This window comes from Sciurus vulgaris (assembly GCF_902686455.1).
Source record: "Sciurus vulgaris genome assembly, chromosome: 10".
Taxonomy (NCBI): domain Eukaryota; kingdom Metazoa; phylum Chordata; class Mammalia; order Rodentia; family Sciuridae; genus Sciurus; species Sciurus vulgaris.
The window spans coordinates 86,396,950-86,418,972 of record NC_136470.1 but is presented as its reverse complement, the minus strand read 5'-3'; the positions used below and the strand labels follow the sequence as shown (position 1 = coordinate 86,418,972).

The 22,023-nt window shown below is 43.0% G+C and overlaps 1 protein-coding gene across 2 annotated transcripts in view; it reads left to right on the top strand.

Moving 5' to 3' along the window:
• ST6GAL1 (ST6 beta-galactoside alpha-2,6-sialyltransferase 1) overlaps nucleotides 1-22,023 on the top strand; it is a 125,803-nt gene that overhangs the window by 46,373 nt on the left and 57,407 nt on the right. The window lies entirely within an intron of this gene.

Here is a 22,023-nt window from a genome sequence, read left to right as displayed (position 1 = left end):
AGTGTGCACAGTTACTAACAGTACTGTGGGATCCAAAGCCAGTGTCCTTCCTGCACCCCAGACATTGCTTCAGTCAGCCACAACGATGCCTCCTGCCAAGTTGCTAAGGGCTGTTAAAAAAAAAAAAAAAAAGTATGAGCAAAGGAGACACAAATCTTGCAATTCTCTTGTTCCCTGCTTGCGAAGGGAGACACACCTATTCTTTATAAGTCTGCTGTCCCAGGTGTCTCACAGCTGCCTTAGGTGGTGTGTGGTTATTGCCCACGTAAAATCCATGACTCAGTTAACCCCTGCACCAACAATCACAAGGACCTCTTCTTCTCTGCTCCTGGGCCTCTAAGCTGTATTCCCCTGAAGCTGCCACTGGCAAACAGTTCATTCTGCAAGGAGTGTGACCGTGCCTCCTTCCGCCACTGCATCTCCCTCAGTTCTTCACTCTATCACTAGTGATTTCCTTTAAGCCATTGCCTTCTCTAACCTCACCCCTCGCAGAACTCTGACTCACTTCTACCATTTAGCCCTGATAAAGGCAAGCTATTTTGGCTTCCTTTTCTCTGAGCTCCACTGAGAATTTGGACCCAATGTTTTCACTTGTCATTTTAGACTGTTTGCCAGAGTTTGCGGAAAAAGACCTCTATTATTAATGCCCTTGCTGGGAACAGCTGCGCCCTGCCAGGTTGTCATGTGAGACCTCTGAAAAGCCCGAGCTACAAGGCCCACAGCTCTCTTGGTCCCACTGGGTCAGGTGGAAATGTGATCCCACCAACTGCAAATGGCCAAGGAGGCAGAGAGCGCCTGGAAAGGACTGAGCAGAGTCTCACGTTGACACAGCAGCCCTGGGCGCCTGAGCATCCCAGAGGGCTGAGTCCACCCTGCCTCATGGGGCCATTGTTTTTGAACTCCTTTTAGTCTGAAGTTCCCTGCCAGTATAAAGATGAAGATATGCGCAATCACTTTAGTAAGAGAGAGCCATCATTCCTTACAGTGGATACTATCCCTGCCACTTGAAATAACTTAGATTTAACCCTCAGAGCAAGCCCTTGCCATGGGTAGAGCCTCTTCTTACTCCAGTAGCTGAGAAAACAGCCACAGAGAGGTGAAGTGAATTACCCAACGTCATGAGTAAAGGAAGTAAAGAGTGGAGATGGGACTCAAACCCAAGTCTGTCCAACTCAAAGCTCATGCTCCTTTCGGGACGCTGTGAGGCACTAGACACAACCTAGTGTTTCTCAGTTTATCCCTATGGTTGGTCCTGGTCCTCTCTTCCATCCTGTCTCTCCCGGTGCCTTAATATTTTGGGGAACCTGGTATTCCCATGCGGACTTAACCAGAGTTAACCAGTATCAGCTGGGCCAGGGCTAATGGAGTAGAGAGTGGGGTACGGGTCAGAAGTGAGGGAAGATGATATCTGACACCTTGCTTCCTATCAACTGAAATGCCCCCCCCCCCTTCATCTTTTTGTGCCCCATCAAAGCTCCTTTTTAGTTCCAGGAGCTCACCATGGAGTTTAGAGGAAGCAGTGTAATGATGTCACCTGCTTATTTAGACAACTTCTAGAGTCCCCGTTTCTTGCAGGAGAAATTGGAGCTAGACACACTCACCTGCCTGGAGCAGGTATTGTGCTGAAGCCGTCTCCCATCCCGCTGGCCCTCATATCCTCACTCTCCTTGCTGCTTCTCACCATCCCTGAGCACAACAGGCCACTTTCACGGCTGTCTTTGAGGATGCCTTGATCCACCAGGTGAACTTTTCTCCATCCTTCAAAACCCAGAATGAGCTGCGCCTTTTCTGACTTCCTGTAGCAGAGTTGGCACACCTTGAGCCTTAGTTCTTATTGCCTTACAGTTTTTCACCCATTGGTTTATGGTCTTTCTTTCTTACAAGACTTCAGCCAGAGTGCATCACCTGTACTTGGGTCCAATCTATGTGAATGGATGAATGAGGGCTAATAAATACACTACGTACTGAAGTATGAGTTATGGGTGGATTACTTTACCCAAAGTACTAGGTCAGGGGAATTCAGAGAAAGGAGAAATAATAGGCTAAAGATGAATTGACAGTTGGGTCAGGCACCGTGCAGAGGGTGGGATTGCAAATGAGCCCAGAACAAAGTGTGAGAGGGTCCCAGAAAGTTACAGTGGGAGACCTTATTGGGGAGTGAAGCACAGGCACTCCTTGTTCCTCAGGCTGGATTGCCTCGCAGAAGAGGAGCTCCTTGGGCAGGGCTGGGGACGACCTCGACCTCTGGGAAGAGCAGGGATTCTGGAAGGAGGTGAGCAGTGGTTGTACAGGACAGGAGTAACAGCAGAGGCTGGAGGAAGTCCAAGGCAAACTTTCTGTTGTTGCTATGGTGCTCATAGGAGTCCTGCTGGTTGGAGCTCCTGCCTCGTGGCATCTCCCCAGAATGCAACAGGAGCTGGGTCCCAGCAGGAATTGGGAGCCAAGACCTTAATACACAGGTCATTCTGTGCCACTGGGCCTCCTGTCCAATTAATTCCTCCTTTCCCTGCTGTTAAGGCTTAGGAGAAGTTGATAGGTGTAGGTCCTCAGTGCTTTGGAGATGGCCAGATCTGAGTTTAAATTCTGATCTTAGGCACTCCAGTTAGAAGTTGTGTGAGGCACTGAGAAAAATAATAGGGTTATTATAAGGTCGTTAAGATCAGGGGTGATGACGATTCGGTTGAGAGCTTTTCATTGTGTAAAGTGGCTTATGACCATTATCTCCCTTATTTCCCTGAATGCCTATCAGTAGATGCTGTCCTCATTCTGAAATCACAGATATATTACTGGGTTTCAGGGAGGTTAAGTTGCTGAGGTCACATAGTGAAAAAATGATGGAATCAGCTTTGAACTACTGTGCCATCAACCCTGATTTGTCTGACTCTAAGAATCACCTAGGTCTCTCGTCAAAACAGCAATTCCCAGGCATGGTCTCAGATTGCATTTGAGCCTAGCTGAGGTGGGGTCTGGATGCAGTGGACATTACAGGCAACTTGGATGATAATTGAATCTGGCATATTCTGGAAACAGTTCTGTGATTTCTTGCCTGTGAGGTGTGGCTCAGTAAATGGTGTTATGGCATAAATGTATTGGAAGGATAGTTCATTGTGAAAGGACATTCATCTTTTTAATTCTCATTAGTCCTTGAACCAGATCTTAAAGATTGAAGTCAAGAGGAAGTGGATTCTGGTTTAGTGAATTGATATTCTGAAGATCTCAACCCAGAACCACCTGCAAATAAAATGAGCTGCCTTCAAAAGTCCTTGTCCCTTGTGTTCAGTATACCCAGGAGGGCTTGGGATGTGCTAATGTTCTAGAAGAGTGGAGTGGAGCAGGATGCAAAGTAAGAAATGATTGCAGTTCTAGGAGAGACAGAAGGAAGGAAGCGTTAAAGGAAAAACTTCAGAAAAAGTTAATGTAACAAGTTTATTGGAGCAAAGGATGATTTGTGAATTGGGCAACACTGAGAAAGAGGTTAGTAAGCCCTACTGCACAGTGTGGTCACTGAGCTTTTACAGGCTGTGAGGTAGTAAGGCACAGAAAACATTTCATTAGCTGGAGTAGAAAGACCTTGGTTTCAGTTCCCTGTTGGCATTGAATTGCATGTCAGTTTGCTTACATAAAAGCTCTAGTCACAGAGACAAACACTGTCAGGCCAAAGACCTCCTCATTTGCTTTAACAGAGGGATGGCAGAGGCTGAAGCAAGCAGTTATTTCTGGGCCATCATTCCCTGTACTGAGTAACCTGCACACAAGTCTCCTCTGGAGTTTCTGAGCCGCTGAACTCCCAGTCGTGCCACCAGTGTGTAAAGGCACATCGGTTTCCTCAGGGACTGGTGGTTGGCAAATGTTTTCTGTCTCTTGTCATCTCTTGTCTATTTTTGAGTTCTCAAGGCCTATCTTGTGGGCATATAAATTACAGAAGATAATCAGGGAACATTATTCTAGCAGCTCCTAGAGAAAGACTTGACCTCCTACCCTGGTCCATTGAGCTTCTCTTTCCAACCTCAGCTTTGATGACAAAACTCACCAAAAGCTTTCTTATAGACTAAAAGTGTCTTTAAGACACTCTTAAAGCTAAAAGAGACCCACCGAAAGATCACCCTCAGATGTTTCCATTTCAGAGATCAACAGTTACAGAGATCCACAACAGCAACCACTTTGGTCACTGATTATGCTTGGCTGACTTGCCTGTCTTTTCTCATTTAATTCCCCCAACATCTCTGGTTGTGGTCATGTGATGGCACAGGTCACAAGTCCTGTTTTACAGATGAATAAACCAAGACTCAGAGAGCTCAACTAAGTTCCCTACATAACAAAGTTAGGAAGTAGTGGAGCTGAACATCAAATTTAGGCCCAGGAGGCTTAGAAAGTAGAATTTATTATGCCCATGTCATTTTGCCTTAGTGGAATATTAGGAAGTCCTGCTTCTTTTGGTGAGAAGGAAACTTAGGATTTGGTTATCCTGACTGGCGATAAAAAGGGCAGCTATATCCAGATTGCATCACAGGGATGGCAGATCCCTATGTTCACATTAGAAGTCATCTCTGACCTTTTATTAGTGTGGATGTTCCTGACTTTCCTCAAGCCATGCCCTGGTCTTTGCAGTAGAGATAGGTGGCTGATCCTCAGTGAGGCTCCATTCACGCTAAGGATGGTGGCAGATCATAGGGGAATGTGTGCCTGCAAGCCCCCGGGGCTCTGTGGCAGAGATGTGGAGGTCCAGGAATTTGATAGCTACTGAGGATGGTGACAGCTGGGTGGATGAAGTGAAAGGAAGGAGCATGAGCTGGGATCTCTCAGTCAACTTTGATCTTGAGACCAAAGGGTACCTGAGTGTATTAACTTGGGTATGGAGACCACCTGAGCCCCCCATCACTGTCTGCCAAGCACAAGGAGATGGCATCTTCTACTGAATAGATCCTACGTGTAGAAAAACAAAAACCCTGCAAGAGTGGCAAAGGAACTGGAGGGCTTTCTCCAACTCAAGCTGTATTTTCTGTAGCTCTGGTTTATATCATTCTCCTACTCACACTAAGATGGAAGGTCTCTACCTTAGTTTCCTTTCTAATTGCTTATTTACCATCTTTTCTTCTAGTATCTCCTTTGGCTTCCCACTCAACCTGGGAACCCTCACACACTGCTGCTTCTCCTCTGTGTCATCCCAGTGACCACTGACACTGGGCCTGAGTGCCTGCTTCTACTAAGGGAGTTGGCTCAGATCTCCTTTTCTTGAGGCTTCAGACTGTATCCAGCCATTCCAAGAATAGTCTCCATCTTTATTTCCAGCTCCAGTCAGCTGTCATCTTCTCGGATCTCCTCATAGAAATACGTTCCCTCGTACATACATATCACTCTTTCATGACATTAGTTCCATGACATTTATTCAATAGTTTTGTTTTCTACCTCAGGTGTGTTCAGTTTATCTCTAAAATGCTTTTGAGATCAAGGACTATAGTTTATGTGGAGGTGGTGGTGGCTGTATTTTAGCTCCACACAGTGTCTAGCAGGTCACAGGTAGTTAATAACATTGTTTTTTCATTTGTCCAACAGATGTTTATTGGATACTTAGGATGGTCTGCACTAGATATAAAGATGGTAGGGATACAGACCTGATTATTACTTGGTGGTTGAAGGGAAGCAAATATGTAAGCAAATTAAAATGATGCTTTAATTTGATTAGAATTATAACTGTGATTTAAGCAAGGTCTTTTGGGAACCCAGATGAAGAAAAAAAAAAAAAAAAAAGGATAGAGGCAGATTTAAGAAATATTTTCAGATCAGAAAGAGTAGCACTTTGTGATATATTCAGCGTGATTCAAAACCTTTTACAGCCTTATTTTAAAGATTGTGAGGTACTGGAAAGGACAAGTGATCCAGCAGCACTCACGGTGAAGGATGCCTTGAATGTAGGGTAAGAAAGAAGGAAGAGATGAAGATTCCAAGCTTAGAAAGATAGTAAGAAGTAGCAAGAGGTCGGGATTATAATCACTAACATACATTGGGGTGCTTATTACTGTGTGCAAGAAAATTAACATAAATTGCCTTGTTTTTTCCTCATAATAACCCTGAAAGGTAGTTATGGCTATTTTCTCCACTTTATAGATGGGGAAACAGAGTGGTTGAGTGCCTGTCCAAGGTCACACAGCTTGGAAGTGGTGGAGCTGGGTTTAAACCCAGGAACTCCAGAGCAAACGCCCCTGCAGCTGGTAGAGAAAAATAAGCAGCTGGTCAGGGATGTGCCAAAGCCCTCAGGCTATTAAGTCCCAGAGTCATATCTCCTGCCATCCATCTGTCTCCAGACCCCTAGGCCTCCCTGCTTACCTGCCTATCTCACATTGTGTTTAATCTCAAGCTCAGGTTAGCCCATGCTGAGCTTCTGACTTTCTCTGCCCACAGATCTGCTCTCCTCCCGTCTTCCCCTTTCAAAGCAGCACCACCTTTCAGTTCCTTGAGCCCATACCTTGAAATCATTCTTGACTCGAATTTTTGCTACACCTTCATCTAAAACATCAGTCATGATTCAGAAAGCCCATCTAAAATAGACCCACAGTTCACCACCTCCACTGCGAACGCCTGGTCTAAGCTAGGTGTCTCTCTCACCAGGAGTACCATGGTGGCTTCCTGGGCCGCTTCCTCTTGTGGTCACCACACAGTGACCTGAGCGATTCTGGTGACCTTCAGTCAGGTCGGGTTGTTCCTGTGCTTTTTTACACCTTGAAGTAGCTCCCCATTTCGCTCAGTAAAAGCCACAGTTCTCACAATGACCCGCGAGGCCTGCCCAGTCTCCTCCCCTGGGTCTCCTCCCCTCTGCCTCCTCTCCCTTTGCCATCCCCTGTGCTTCTTCCAGTGGGACACGCCAGTGCTTGCTGCCTTGAGGCCCCACGCAGGCCCCTGCCCCTGCCTCAGATGCTTTTCCAGACGCTGCAGGGCCTGCTCCTACACCACCTTCAGCTCTGTTCAAAGATCTCCTTCTCAATGAGGCTTCCTCTGACTGCCCTTTTGAAAATGGAAAGCTGCCTCAACCCAGCACTCCCTACCCACCCACTTCCTCACACTCCGCTTCACTTTGTTCTTTAGAGCACTCAGCATCTTTTCGGATACTAAATAATTTACTTGTTCGTTACATTTATGGTTTTTAAGAAAATATATCTCCGTCTGTTAGAAGGTACAACTGTAAGGGTGGTGACCTTCATCTGGTTTATACCCCTTGTGTCCTAAGCACTAAGAAGTGTGCTTAGCACATAGTAAGTAATACATTAAAAAAAAAAAAAAAAAAAAAAAAAAAGAGTAAATGCAGAATGTAAAGGTCTCCAGTTTAAACATTTTTGAAAGAATGTGTTTCGGAGTCCAGGGGAGATGCTAAGGAGCTGGCTAGATGAATGCAGGGATTTTTTTTTGCACGCAAGAGGCAGAGCAAGGGGAGTCCACCTCCAAGGCTGGACCCCTGGGGTCCAGGGCTGGGAGGAAACTGGTCACCAGAGGCGGCTCAGATGGGCAGAGACGAGGGAAGTGGGGAAGATGCCTGTGAGGTATTGGAGGAAGGGAGTTTGAAGAAGACCCAGAGAGGCCTGATTGAAGGAAGCTGGAGGAGATTTTGCTCTTAGAAAAGCAACTGCTGCAGAAATATATGAGCCAACTTCAATTATTTGAGGAACAAGTGGAAATGGAGAAGTGTAAGTAATTCCTGTCATGAGGAAGGAGAGATTAGTTTGCTGTTTGAGGAAGTGAATTTTTACAGTGTGTGTGTGTGTGTGTGTGTGTGTGTGTGTGTGTGTTTAAGCTGCTTAAAAAAATTGGGGTGTGTTTGGGTGGGTGAGTAGAGGACAGGAAATGACCCTTTAAGTTAATAATGTGCAGCTTGGCTTATGAAATATCATGCAAATGCCAAAGAGTTGCTACTTGTTCTGATGCCCTAGCATGGTGCCTGGCACATAGTGGGTCCACAATAAATATTTGTTGAATACTCTGTTTAATACTGTAGAATTCACCGAAAGGTTCATGTTGACAACAGTAATGTCTAATGTGGGGGGGTTGGCGAGTGAGATCTTTTTAGTGACACACGCCTGAGTGCTTGGTGCGACTGTATGTGGTTGTGTTTTGGTTTCCTCTTTATTGCACAGTGGTTGTGTTTCTAAGAGGTGCGTCTTCAGGTAACGCACTTGACTGGCCAGAATGACATTTTACCTAACAGTTCTGTCGTTCAAGGAGATCGAGAGTGGGCCAAATCTGGTGGGAAGTCCTCTGGACTGGAGTTCGAGGTTGGTGCCAAATCAGCTCTGTCTCCCACCAAGTGCAGTCCCTTCTCTGGTGGTGGGATTTAAACGATCTAAGGTCATTTCCTTTGGATTTTATGAACAGAAGAGTGCCAGAAAAGGAAGGGAAAAACAAGGGGGAGGGGCTGCCACTTGGAATAGATAATCTAGAACCAAATCCCACCCCCACTCTAAGATAAGTAATATATAAAGAATGCAGGCTTGGTTTCCTGATGGTGGCAAATGACATAATGTTTACACATGTCCTTGGAGAAAGCAGAACTATTCAACTCCTTTTTTTTCCTTCTCTGAACAGAGACAGATTAGCAGACTGCGGAGAAGATGGTAAAAGAAGGAAATAACCCTGAGTGTTTTTAAATCTCCTGTGTCCCTGGAACTGTGCTGGGCACACATGCCTGTCACAAGCACCCCAATCTAAAGGTAAAGGGCATTGTGTCAATGCTTCAAGTAACCTACTCGAGGTCACACAGCTTAGCAAAGGGGAGAGAGGATAGGGCACACCATGGGGAGAGAAAATTGAAACCTATAACCAAAGAGGAATGTAGGCACTTAAAACCAGCCAGATTTCCCAGCACCCAGCACAGTGTATCATTCTTGGATTCCTGAGAAATATTTATATATCAAGTGGGATGGTTGGTTGATTGGTTGAATGAGTTAGCAGGGCCCTGAAAAAACTTGCATTTTTTTTTTTTTTTTTTGCAGTGCTATTGGAGGTCCTCAGGGTTGTCTTCTGGAGAATGAGATAAACTTAGGGAGAGAGGAATATAATTTCAATTTTCAAAAGGAATAATTATAAACCAACAACATCAGGCAATAACCGAGATGACTTATATATAATGCATAGCATATGGTAGTACTCAATAATGATCATTTTGATGCTTAAGGATATTATTAATTATCATTACATATACATAGGCTTGCTGATTTTTCTCACCTGAGATTTCAGACATAGTTACCTTGCCCTGACACTTTTAATTTAGGACTCACATTGAAAAGCACTGTAGCTTTTCTCTAACTATAATTTCTTATGATGTAGAGTAATAGCTTTCCTGTCGCAGTCACACCCCACCTCTGGTATTTCAGTTTCAACTCCTTTTGGTGATGTCTATACAATGAAATTTGCATACAGCTTCATAAGCTATATTTTAAGATCATTCCAATAATGCCCTTAATGGTCTGAAACTTTTATAGGATACAGAAAAAGGAAACTTTTAATTCATGTTGATTATGATTATAACTAGCTCAGGACACTTCTATTAGACAATGAATGTCTTTGTATTCTCAGTAATGGAGGATTTATATTTCCATAGACAAGATAGAAATCGTGGCCTGGATGATGGTTTTGTTGGCCTACATGTCATGTTTCAGAGTCGTTAAAGGCTACTAATTTTTGTTGTGCATCACTGGGATACTACCTTTCCTCATTTCTAATCCATGATTTAGATGTATCTGTAGAGGACTTCCTGATCACATCCGTGGGTGATATAAAGCCAGGAGGGATACCAAATATTATATGTGCCAGAGTCAAGGTTCTCTATAACCTTAACATGCTAGAAGAAGAACTGAGTGAAGAAAGAGTGCCCTAGGATGAGATAAAGACCTACCTGTGGGCTCCAAATACCAATGGCAAGGCAAGACAAAGAGGCAGTGTGGCTAAAGAGTGGGACTTGTGTGAAAGGCTAGTGAGCTCTATTTTCATAGATGCTTAATTAAGCAAGGGTCATTAGTATGAGCCTACTGAAAACTAAAAGAAACTCTTAATATTTTCATTGTAGAGATATAGTCTTTCTCCTGTTCTGCATTAATTGGATCACACGTAGAAACTGAATTCAGTTCTTTAAAGAGTGATATGAATGATTGGATTAGATCCAGAGGAGAGTGAACAGAAGGAGTAACAGAAAGAGTTCAGAAACCATGTAATCTCAGGAATGGTCCAAAGGCTCAGAACGTTTAGCTTGAAAAAGAGCAGGTTTAGAGAAGTGTCATAGTCTTAAAAAATACAACAGGCATTTGTTTCAATTTAGCTAATATAGCCAGCAAAAACTGGGGGCTGCAGGGAGTTCAGTCCAGGGGAAATACAAAGCTTTTCATAATATTTGGTTCTCTCTTCTCTCGGAAGAAGAGACTGCCATCATCGCAGGTATGGAAGCAGATGCTTATTGGCCATTTTTTGTCACAATTGAGTGGGAGTCTATTCATAGACTGTCTGCTAAGGTCTTTTTAAACCATGATGGTGATGCTCAGAGAGACATGGGCCCCAAGTGCCATGAACAAGGGAACCTGGGTGACATTGTTGATAGGCTAGGGAAAGGGGCAGTATAGACGGCTTTAGCATTAGATGGAGATCTGGCAATGGAACTCTTCCTGTATTTTATTTGCTTTCGGCATAGAGAACTTATCAGTTTTATATTTAATAAAATAATTAGCCTTGCAAAGTGCCCACCAGGTAGCATTTGCTACTTGAAAAATAGCAGCATATCTGTAAGGCATTTGAATTTGAGAGTCTTCTCCTAAGGGATTGCAGGGACCCTAAGTAACTCCTGGATGTTCTACCAACTCTGTTACAGTTAGCAACCAAGTTCAACCCTATTTCATTATAAATATAAAAGGAACCCTTCCTTTTTCACAGTTATTTGTAGGGAGGGTCCTTCCTCTGTGTACTATAGGTGTGAACTTTGGAGATAGTCGAGTTGGGTTTGAATCCTAGCTCTGTACTAGTTGCATGACCTTGAGTTCTTCATATAAAGATTCTAATCTTCATCTATAAAATATGTATGGTTTGCTTCTTCCTTGTAGGTTCATTATGATAATTAGAAAGAGACAAATTACCTAGCAGCATAGCACTGGCACATTCATGTTCATTCAGTGGTGCTGATGTTTGGCATGATTATTGACAGACATCAGATCTGACAACTATATTCAGTCTCCTATGGGTCCCTATCTGATAGGAAGAGTTCCCTGGCTGGGAACTGATGGAGTCGGATTGGGTGTTACCAGCATTGCCTTCCCTCTCAAACCACTGTAATCCTTTCCCACATGATTTCTCTCTTCGGATTTCCTCTAAATACATTTTAGTACATAATAGAGTTGCCCCTTTGTATCTGCAGGTTCCTAAGCCATGGATTCAATATTTCTGTTCATGGATAGAAAATATTCAGAAAAAAATCCCCAGACAACTGCAGCTATATAGATTTTTTTCCTTGTCATTGTTCCCTAAACAATGTAATATAGCAACTAATAGTATTTACATAACATTTGTGTGGTAGTAAGTCTTTCAGGTGATCAACAGATGATTTAGAGAGGATGTGTATAGGTTACATACAAATACATCATTTTATACAAGGGACTTAAACCCCACAGAGTCTGGTATCTGAGGGTGTCCTCCTAGAAACGACTGTATAAACCAGATCCTGGCTTTGTCTTGAAACATTGACTCAGATGCTTGTTCCACTGAGTTCCCCATCACTGCCTGTCATGGTTGCCTGCCTCCCCACTACCTCCACCCCTGCTTCCAGGCCATCTACAAAGAGCTGGGCAGGATTTCACAGTACTGGCATGGATCACCTTGCTGGGACTGTTCTTGGTGCTAACCAAGTAACTGATTTCTTTGTTCAAGTCGTCAAGACCTTTGCCTGGAAGCTTTTAGTTTATAACATGGGGGAAGCAGAGGGTATCTGGAAAATTGCCCTTTCCTGAATGTACAGTGATTTGGCTTTTCAGTCAGCAGGTATTTATTTTCTCTTGGATGAAGCGTGATTTTCCTGTAGGTACTTCATGATTCCATTCATTCAGGGCATACAAAAGTCATTTCTCAACCTAGCAGTATGTTAGGTGCCTGAGCTTCAGAGAAGACTAAGGTGGTTCCTGCTGTCTGCAAATTCACACCTAGTAGACAGATGTGGAGACTGTGTGAGAGGTGCTGTGTCTGGGTCAACCCAGGGTGCAGCCCAGGACAGGGATCCTAGCTCAAATTGGTGGGCGGGAAGATGTTGGCTCCTATCATGATTTAAAAATAATTTTTTTTTTTTTTTTTTAGTTGTAGATGGACCCAATACCTTTATTTTATTTATTTGTTTTTATGTGGTGCTGAGGATTGAACCCAATGCCTCACACATGTGAGGCAAGCCCTCCACCACCGAGCTATGACCCCAGCCTCTCCTATACTGATTTACCTCATATCTGACACACTCTTTATGTCAGTTCCACTGTTTTTTCCCCATACGATGAGTCAAAGGGCACTGGCAACTCCTCTTTGGATGGCCTGAATACCGGCCTTTCAGTTTTTCTACCCAAGGGATTATCTCCTCTAGCCTCAACACATCTCACTGGTGAAGTTGTGGTGTTCTTGTGACCCAGGTTTCTTAGAAGCTTGAGTTATTCATCCCATATTGGGCAGGGGTGTCAGCAGCCCTGGTACCTCTGTGATGATCCCTACTCATCTCACTTCTTTTGTTCCCATGACTCTCTGCTGGGGGTGGGGATGGGGGTTGTTGAACTTGTTGGTAGAAGTGAGTTCCACTGAGTTGCAGCGCTTGACTCTGCTGACCTTCCAATAGTAGAAGCCAGAGTGAGCTTCCCTTCCCCAGACTCCTTTCCTTCTGAGGACAGAAGGTGATGCCCATAATCTTTAGGGGTATTAGTGAGTCCAGTGCTTTGAGAGGTCTTTTGGATGCCGTTCCACCATTTTCCATCTCCCTCTACTCCAGCTGATCTCTCACATGGCCAAATCCATTCTGAGGACCAGAATCTAGTTATTCAAACTGAGTGCATTAGACTCTGCAGTGACACCTGAGAGTAGTTTCAGTATCAATCATAAGTATCTTTTAAAATTCTAAAAATAGTACATGATCATGACCTTAAAAGTCAACAACAAGTATTTGATGCCTACATTTTTGGGAATACAAAGGCAGGTTAGATGTAGTCCCCACCCATAAGGTGCTCGTGGTCCACCATCTCTTCAATCACGTGGTTCCCATTGCTGGTCTGCACTGGTGAGGAAAAGTCTTCACTAACCCATCCAACATTGCATATCCCCTCGAATTCTTCCTAGAATGACAAGATAAGTTCTATGACAGAAGATGGCTGTTCCCTCACCCCACGCTCTCCCCACCCCTTGACACCTAGAACTACCTGTGGGCTGGGACTGTAATTTGAATGTCCATGTTCCCCTTAGCTTCCCTTTGCAGGTACTTGATAAAAACATGCACAAGGAATCCAAGCAGCAAGTTCATAAAGGAATTTATGCCTGGGTCAGACTTCTTGTGGACACTGCTTGGCTGGCTCTTGGGCAGAACACATCCATTGTGGGTCCCTCACATGAACAGTCAGTCTGACTCAATGACTAAGGTGCCATAATATCCCAATGGAGTTGATATTTAAAGAAAAAATATCGTCTTTTTTCTTTTGGTCATGGGGTTACTGTCACCTGTACTTCTTTTATCCTAATCATGATAGTCATTTCTGCTCTTCCTCTTTCCAGTATGTCAGCAGGATTGAAGGGAAGATGTAATGGGGACCACAGAGGCTGGAAGTGAACTTGAACCATGTGAGAGCTTGCAGAAGCTGTTCATTCCTTAGGATCACAGAGTAGGTCATCCTCTGCTTATCAGAAAAGTCAGCATTTTGTTGTTGGTTTGTGTTTTGTTTTAGAAAACAAATGGGGGTCCAGTTAAGGCCTTCTTCCCACTTAGGGGTAGCAGTCTATCAGGAAGGAAATGAGTGGGCTTGGATGAATTAGAGCTGAATCTTGGTTCTTTCACTTTCTAGCTGTGTGGCCTTTGGAAAAATCTCTCATGTACTCTAGCTTCAACTTCCTCACTGTAGAATTTATTTGGAACAGATTTATTCGGAAGATTTACAATAAAACAGCACAGTGCTCTGTGTAAGTGCTGCTTACAATAATGATGGTGATGGTAATAATAATGACAGAATAACAACTGGATATGAAGCTCTTGGCTTGCAGGAGGCAGACCTAACTGTACTTCAGAGCAACTTTCCACCATGAATCACTCTGCATGTTCCTTAACTTCTCTATGTTTCCATGTCCTGAGATGTGGTTATCTTCAGCCCTGAATATCAGCTCTAACACTAAGGACCTTGCAAAAACCTCACCTTGGAGAAGCAAAATGTGAACACACAAAGTACGATGTCACTTCAACTCAGTGGAGCACATTTAAAGAAAGGAAGAGTCTGGGAGAGTAATTAAAATAATGGCCACAGTTCTGACAGCCACCCGGTCAGCTTAACAGAAGCGCTTTGCCCAAATGCAGATGGGCAGACTGGATCAGGGGCTCCCTCAGGCCCTGTAGCCTGAGCTTCTTGTAACAGATGTGGTCCCAATGTTTAAATAATTGTCCTTCTAGTGTAACGTGATGCTCAGCTGAAGATAATTACTTCCTCTGGTACATAGAAGAAGACATGGAGAAGTCTTCCAGGGCTGGGAGCTCACCCAGCTGTGCTGGAGTCACTGAGCCAACTTTTCTATGGGTTTTCAAGTTTGAATAAACAGACCGTATAGTCTTTATTTTATGGATATTCAAAGCCGGGGAGTTTTTGTTTAGCTTTCATTTATTGCACATGAATATCCATACAAAATAAGATGTTACTTTAAATGACTTCCAATTCGGCTGTTTATTTTTTCTATTTTACCTGTAAATCTTTTAATATATTTATTTAAAAGTTAAGGACCTTTTAAAGCAACTTAACAACAATATACTACTATCATATTTCGACCGTGAACTATCCTTTAATATCATCAAGTGTGGAGTCCATAATCACGTTTCCCCAAATGTCATGTGTGTATGTTTGTGTATATGGTCTGCATGTGTCTAAAACTTTTAAAACATTTTGTTTATTCAAATCAGGATCCTGATAAGGTCATCCCTGTATTGCAACAAGTTTATAAGACCTTTAACATCTTAAAATGCCTTTAATAAAAAGCTTTCCAAGGGAGGGAAGTTTTCTACCCAGGATACTGGTTTTGGAACCAGGCCTTGGTGAGGTGTGTGGCTTCACTCTCTGCATGTGCAGAGGTGGACACACGCCCACAGGCACACCTCTGAATTGGAACTCATTTATTCTCTCCATTCACACCATCACTTTCTGAAATGCCACTTCCTGATTGTTTACTTTCTTATTCTTAAATGGAAGCATGATCTTTTTGGACTCTTTACCTCTGTCGATATATGAATACCAATCCGAAGGACAAGTCAGCTGAAGAAATCTCAACTTCTGATCTTCCCCCAAGAAGACCAAGGAGATGGAACATTGTGTTTTTTATATAATAAGAGCTTTCAGCTTAGTTTAACTTAGAAATAATCTAAGTTTTATTTTGAAACCAGGAAGAACACAGGCCAAGATGAAGAAGAGCCTGCCCCGATATACATACCATGTTCCGCTTCATGTTTTTCATGTTTCTTGGCTTCGGGAGGAATAAATGGAGTTCTGGTGCTAAGGAGATATTTCCTGACTAAAAATAGGAACAAGATGTTTTGAGAGAGGGGCTTCTACTCTCACAAGCCCCTCTGTGCAAACACCTGAGGTGTATGCCGTTGCCACATGTGGTACTGAAGCTCCTAAGAGCTTACTTCACATAGCCCTGATGGGCTTTGGGTTGAGCTGGAAGAGCCTGAAGCATCAAAGTCACAAAAACAATGGCATTCCCACTGTAGGAAGGACCTGCAACCAGGGACGTCTCACAATATACTTCATACTGGGTGGTCCACTGTACATCACACTCTGATCTTTTCCTTGCATCAAACGCTGTAGAATTCCATGCTCATACTTCTGCATTCACCTGTTTTTCCAAGCTCAGCTCTCTGGAGTCCTTCCTGTGCCCATTTCACATATGTCCTCCACTCTTCAATTCTTTCTGCTTGATCCCTGGTCCACTTGATTCCTGCTTCACAAGCACTATCCACCTAGAATTGTCATTTTGTTTACAAATCCATCTCACTTTGAACTCCTTCCACCTGCACCCAGCATGCTCGGTCTGTCTGCAGCTCTGAGCCTGGGCGTGTTGGGGGACAGTGAGTAGGAAGGAGGAGGTGTATCCCTGGGGAAACTTGTTTTAAGAGACATGTGACACAGAAAATAGTTAACTAGTTAAATAGTCCAAAATGGAAGACACAGGATATCAGAAGAGGCTGTCTAACCTCCTCACTGTGCAAACTCTACTTCTTAATCCTGTTCTCTGTAGTTCTTTGCAGTTTGTCAAGCACTAGCACCTGCACTGTCTTATGCAATCAGCAGGGTATCATTACTCTCTGTTTTGTAAATGACAAAACTGTGCCTCAGAGCAAACTTGGAATGATGTGCTAAAAGTCACCCCATTAGTCGTGGTAGGACCAGGGTTGAAGTCCTGTCTTCTGAATCTAGGATCTAGTTTTCTTCCTACTCTTTGTTACCTGTCTCTGGATGGTGATCTGGGACTTGAGAAGGTGAAACATTCATCCAGCACTGCAGAGGTGACTAAGCACTTCAGATAGTACTGTCAATGCTGAGCAATCTACGTAGCTAGTGAACAGGGAGAAATAGAGAAAGAGCTCATGTTGCGCAGTTTGCTGTCCAATGGGAATAGAAAGTAAGCCACAAATGGGGGCCACATATATGATTTTCAGTTTTGTAATACCCACATACAAAAGAAAGAGATAAAATTAATTTTAATAATGTTTTATTTGACACAACATATCCAAAATATTACTTTTTAAATAATTGATATAAAAATTAATAATCAGACTTTTTATATTCCTTTTTTACCTATGAAACTTTGAATTCTGGCTTGTACTTTTACACTCACAGTGTATCTCAATTCAGGCAAGCTACATATGACCAGTGGCTTTGCACAGCACAGTTCCATGCATTTTATAAATATGATTTCATATACTTCAGTAATCATGTGAAGAATTAAGTATCACCAAATAGCTAAGGAAATGAAGCCCAGTGGGTCAGTGGCCTGGGGTCACCAAGTGAAACTGGAAAGCTACAGAGCTGGAGTCTGATCCAGGACTGTCTTCTTCCCACACTGGCAGACTGTAAACCCTTGAGGAAGGAGCAATGTTTGATCTGGACCTGGAACGAGGGGAAGAATTGAATAGGTGGAAATGAGCCATGACCTTGATGTGGTGATATTCCACTTGAGGGCTTGAGCTACTGCTGGTGTGAAGCTATTGTGTGCAGTAGGCAGCGGGACCAAGGTCAAAGCAGGGGTCACTGATTGCTCACGCCATCATTAAACTTGCTCTTGAGGAGGTTGGGAACTGGCAGGTCACAAGGAAGTGATGAGAACCATTGTCTTCAAATGTACATGCCAAAGTTAAGGAATCCTTTCATTAGGCAGTGGGCCTCTCTCATGGGACCTCGGGCCATTAACACTACTTTCCTTGGAGAAATTATGTGACATTCAAGGTTATAGCATCTAGAGAGAGCTCAGCTGTGCCAGGCCAGACTGTTGGTGTTACTGAATAAATGCTGGCTCTCCCTATGCTGACAGGGCCATGGTGTAGGCCCTGATGTTTTCCTTCAAGGATGACTACTAGATCCTAATGGAGAAATGGATTAGGAGGGCCGTGTGCCTATTCTGTGGGCAACCAGCTTAGTCCTGTTTGTCTTTCTTTTTTGTTCATAAATGTCAAACAGCATATTGTAAAGCCAATGCTGACATCCTGATGTATTACCATTCACTCGATAATGTTCCTCTGCACTTGTCCATTTGCAAAAGAAGTGTGTAAAACAATCATAATTTTTGCGTTGCTGTAGAGTTCATTTTGTTTCTCCCCTCATCATACACATTTTTCCTTCTTTTTAGTGCATGTAGTATGCTAATAGCTTCATAGGAGATTAGGATTCTGTGATCATAATTTGCTAGATGTTCTAGACATTTGGATTGTTTTGAACTTTCTTTACATTATACTTGATGCTACAGCATGCAACCACATTCTTTTTTTTATTTATTTTTTTTTAGTTTTTACTACTTTAGACCTGTATTTTTGTAATAAATACCCTAACTTTTGCATTTCTCAATTAGGAAGCTATAAGCAGTTTGAAGTATGTTGGTTGTTCAGAGGTATTGCTTCTGTTTCGCAGGCACAAGTGATATATGAATGCCTGAGTTTGCCAACAATTCACCAGTGTGGGGTCTGAACATTTACTCAGGGTTTTGCTAAATTTAACTGAGATAAAAATGTATTACGCATTTGCATATACTTCCCATATGTCTCTTAGAATATCATTCTGTAACTGACCAGAGTGACAGGTGCCACAGTCAGCAGAGGGTGCCTTTTTCAGAAGAAGGCTGGTTAAACAGTTTTTCTTGGCAGACTGAACATGAGGGTCAAATCCAAAGACTCACAGCGTTCGGGCTGGCCGTGATGCTCCCTAGGTCCAGCCTCAGCCTCCCACAGCTACACGAATTCCGAGGAAAGAGTGATCTTTCTGTTTGCTTCCATATCCCCAGCTGCAATGGCCGTTCACAGGCTTTGGAGGCAGAAAGATGTGACTTTTAACAAGATATTTAATCTCTCTGTTTTAATTAATTTAAACTGCAATAACAGCAGCATCTCCCAATAATATTGCTGAGAATTAAATCTGTTAACATTTGAAAAGTGCAGATACAATGCCTGATGCATGATTAGTGCTCAATGAAGCTTGTAAATGTGGGTTGCATCTCACTTCCAACACTTTCTAGAGACCTGCACTGGACAAAATATGACCTCTCTGGATGTCAGTATCCTCATCTGTGAAATGGGATGGTAGAACTGCCTCGTGGAAGTGTGAGGGGGTTTGGGATAATATTGAGAGAGCATTTACAGTGTCCTGTGCACCCAGGATGTATACATCAAAAGAGAAGCATTATTATTCTTTTTTCAGTTTTATTTTCTATTCTACAAAAGGAGAGTTTTCTTTCTTTACATGGGCTAAGTAGCAATTCTGTTGCAATTAGCTCTGAGTCTTTTTTATTTTTTTATTTTTACAGTCTATTTTTAAGTCCACAGTGTAGATTTGGGCCCATCATGAAACAAATGAGAGGCAAATCAAAGTGTTCCTGTGTCTGAAGCTTTTAGTAAAATCTTGTATTTGAGGTTTGCGAGTGTGTCATTTCACAGAAAAAGGTTGTTATGTCATATGCTTATTAATTTAATGAGTTCCCCCACATTTGGTATCGAAAGAACAGTCAGGTTTATGGGGGCATCAAGAGTTTCTTGATTCTCAGAAACAGAGTTCAGAGTCCTCTAGAAGAAAAGGTAAAAAGCAGATTCTTGATGCTATGCAAAGAAATGACTAGAGGCCTTGAATGCAGCTCATCCAGTCCCCTCCTCTTGTCTATCCAACTCCTCTTCATTTGCTCGTCTGAGTTGGGGTGCGTCTCCCCAGGCAGCCTCCTGAATCATCCAGACTGGGTGTGCACCACCCTGCAGCTGCCATTTCTGCTTCCCTGCCTGTCCCTCTGGAGGCAGAACCACCTGTGGAGTGCAGCCATACTCAGACTGCGTGCTGTGTAATCAGTGTTTGTTTTTTGAATGGATGAACTTGCAAATATCTACTTGTGATGCTAGACGATGTGTGTGTAATAATGGCAGGTGGATCTTCAAAGTGGGCAAGTGGAAGGTAAGTGCATGCTTGGTCTGAGGAAAAGCAAATGCAGGATTATGTCTGGAAAATGCCAGGGACTTTCCCTAGCTTGCGTGGCCTTGTCCCATGTGAGACACTAGTCATTCCCTTTTCCCAACTCTCTTTCAACATCTATCTCACCAACTTCTATCTGTGCCAAGTACCCTTGCCTGTGGTTTTGGGTGAGAACATTCTCTGGTGTGTTTGCATGCTCTGTGGGTCAAAGAGGGGCCAGGGACCCTGTGGGTTCCCTGGAATTAGTGCCTGTGGAATGGGGCACTAAATAGGTAAGAGAATAATCTTTCTCTTCAAAGATGGGCTTTGGGACCTTCTAATTTCTCACTGCTCATCTGAGCAGCTCAATTTAAACTAATAATAGTATTCATTCCTGAGCACCTGTTGATGCTGGATGATGTATGGAGTTTCACATACAATTGTCTCAAGTACTAGTACTTTCAAGTCCAATGTGAGTCCCCAACATTTTCCAAGAAGTTTGACCAAGTACTAAAGCCAGGAGCATGACTCAGTGATAGAAGGAGAATTTTGAGAGGGAGCCAGGAAATTCTGGATTGCACTTTGATGCAAACCCTGTGTATGCTGTGAGCCTTTCTTCTTATCTGTGAAAGTGCAATGAAGTGAGTTGGATCTGATGCTCTGTAGATTCCCTTCCATTTCATGTCCTCTGGTCTTCCTTCTCCCCTGCTTAAGTTCCTCTTGGATTGAGGTTAAATGACATAGTTTAGAAGCACTGTGTGTTCAGAGTGTGTGTTCATTGTCTCCTGGCAATGCTCTGATCTCCCAGTGACAAACACCTTACATTTTCTCTTAATTCTTGCTAACCTTGTTGTACCATGTTGGTGAGATATGAGTCTGTTGCCTTGTGTGGGAAGTCCTGAACCATCTTGAGGGTATGTGTATATATGTTGTATCGAGACCTGAATTTTCAGTCCATCTCACACTAAAAGTCAAAATTGGTTTTCAGAGTGACTTTCAAATAACGTGCATTTAAAATATAATGAAATTCTACTTTTCCACTTCCCTCTTTTACTGTTATTGCCTTTTGTGTCCTAATAAACTTTTGTGTATGACAAAAGTTCATGAAAATATTCTCCTCTATTTCCTTCCAGAAGCTTTGCAGTTTGAACCTTCACATATAGGCTCTTCACATTAATTTTGTGGATGGAGTAAAGTTGGGGTTCATTTTTTTTTCTGGATAGATGTCCAGAAACTCCAGAACCATTTATTAGGAAGATTTTCTTTTCCTTGTAGAATTGCATTGGTACCACTGCAAGAAATTAAGTGAATACATGTGTGAGCCTCTTTCTGGATTCTGTTTCTTTCATGGACATATTTCTCTGTCCTTTCACCAATAACACATTGTCTTGGTTACTGCAGTTTTATAAGAAGTCAGGTAAAGTAAGTCCTTTAAATGTTCTCTTTTAATGTTGCCTTTGCCTTTTTAGATCATTTGTATTTCCTTTATATTTTAGAATCAGCTTGCTAGTTTCTATAAAATAACTGCTGGCATTTTGATTTAGAGTGCATTGAAGCAATTGATCAAACTATTAGTGTTCTCCAGAAAAACAGAACCAGTGGTGTGGTTCAGACATGTGCTCACACACACACACACACACACACACACACACACACACACACACCCTCATGAATTGGGTTCATGCTATTGAGGATTTGACAAGGACAAGATTTGCATCTGGCAAGTTGAAGACCCAGGAGAGCTGAAGGTACAGTTCTAGCCTGAGTCCAAAGGTCTGGAAACAGGAGAGCTGCTGGTGCAGTGTCAATCAAGATGTCGGAGACTCAGGAAGAGCTGGTGTTTCATTTGGAACCTAAAGGCTGGAAAAGCCTCAGTGCCCCAGCTTAAGCACTCAGACAGGAGGAATTCCCTCCTCCTGGTGAGAGGCTCAGGCTTCTCCTCTGTCCAGGCCTTCAACTCATTGAATGAGACCCTCCCACATTAGGGAGGGCAATATGATCTGCTTAGTCTACCGACTCCCATGTAAATCTCATCCAAAACATCCTCATAGACTTACTTAGAATAATGTTTGCTCAGGTATCTGGACACACCGTAGAGTAGTCAAACTGACATATAAAATTAGCTGTCACAATCATTTTGGGGGCA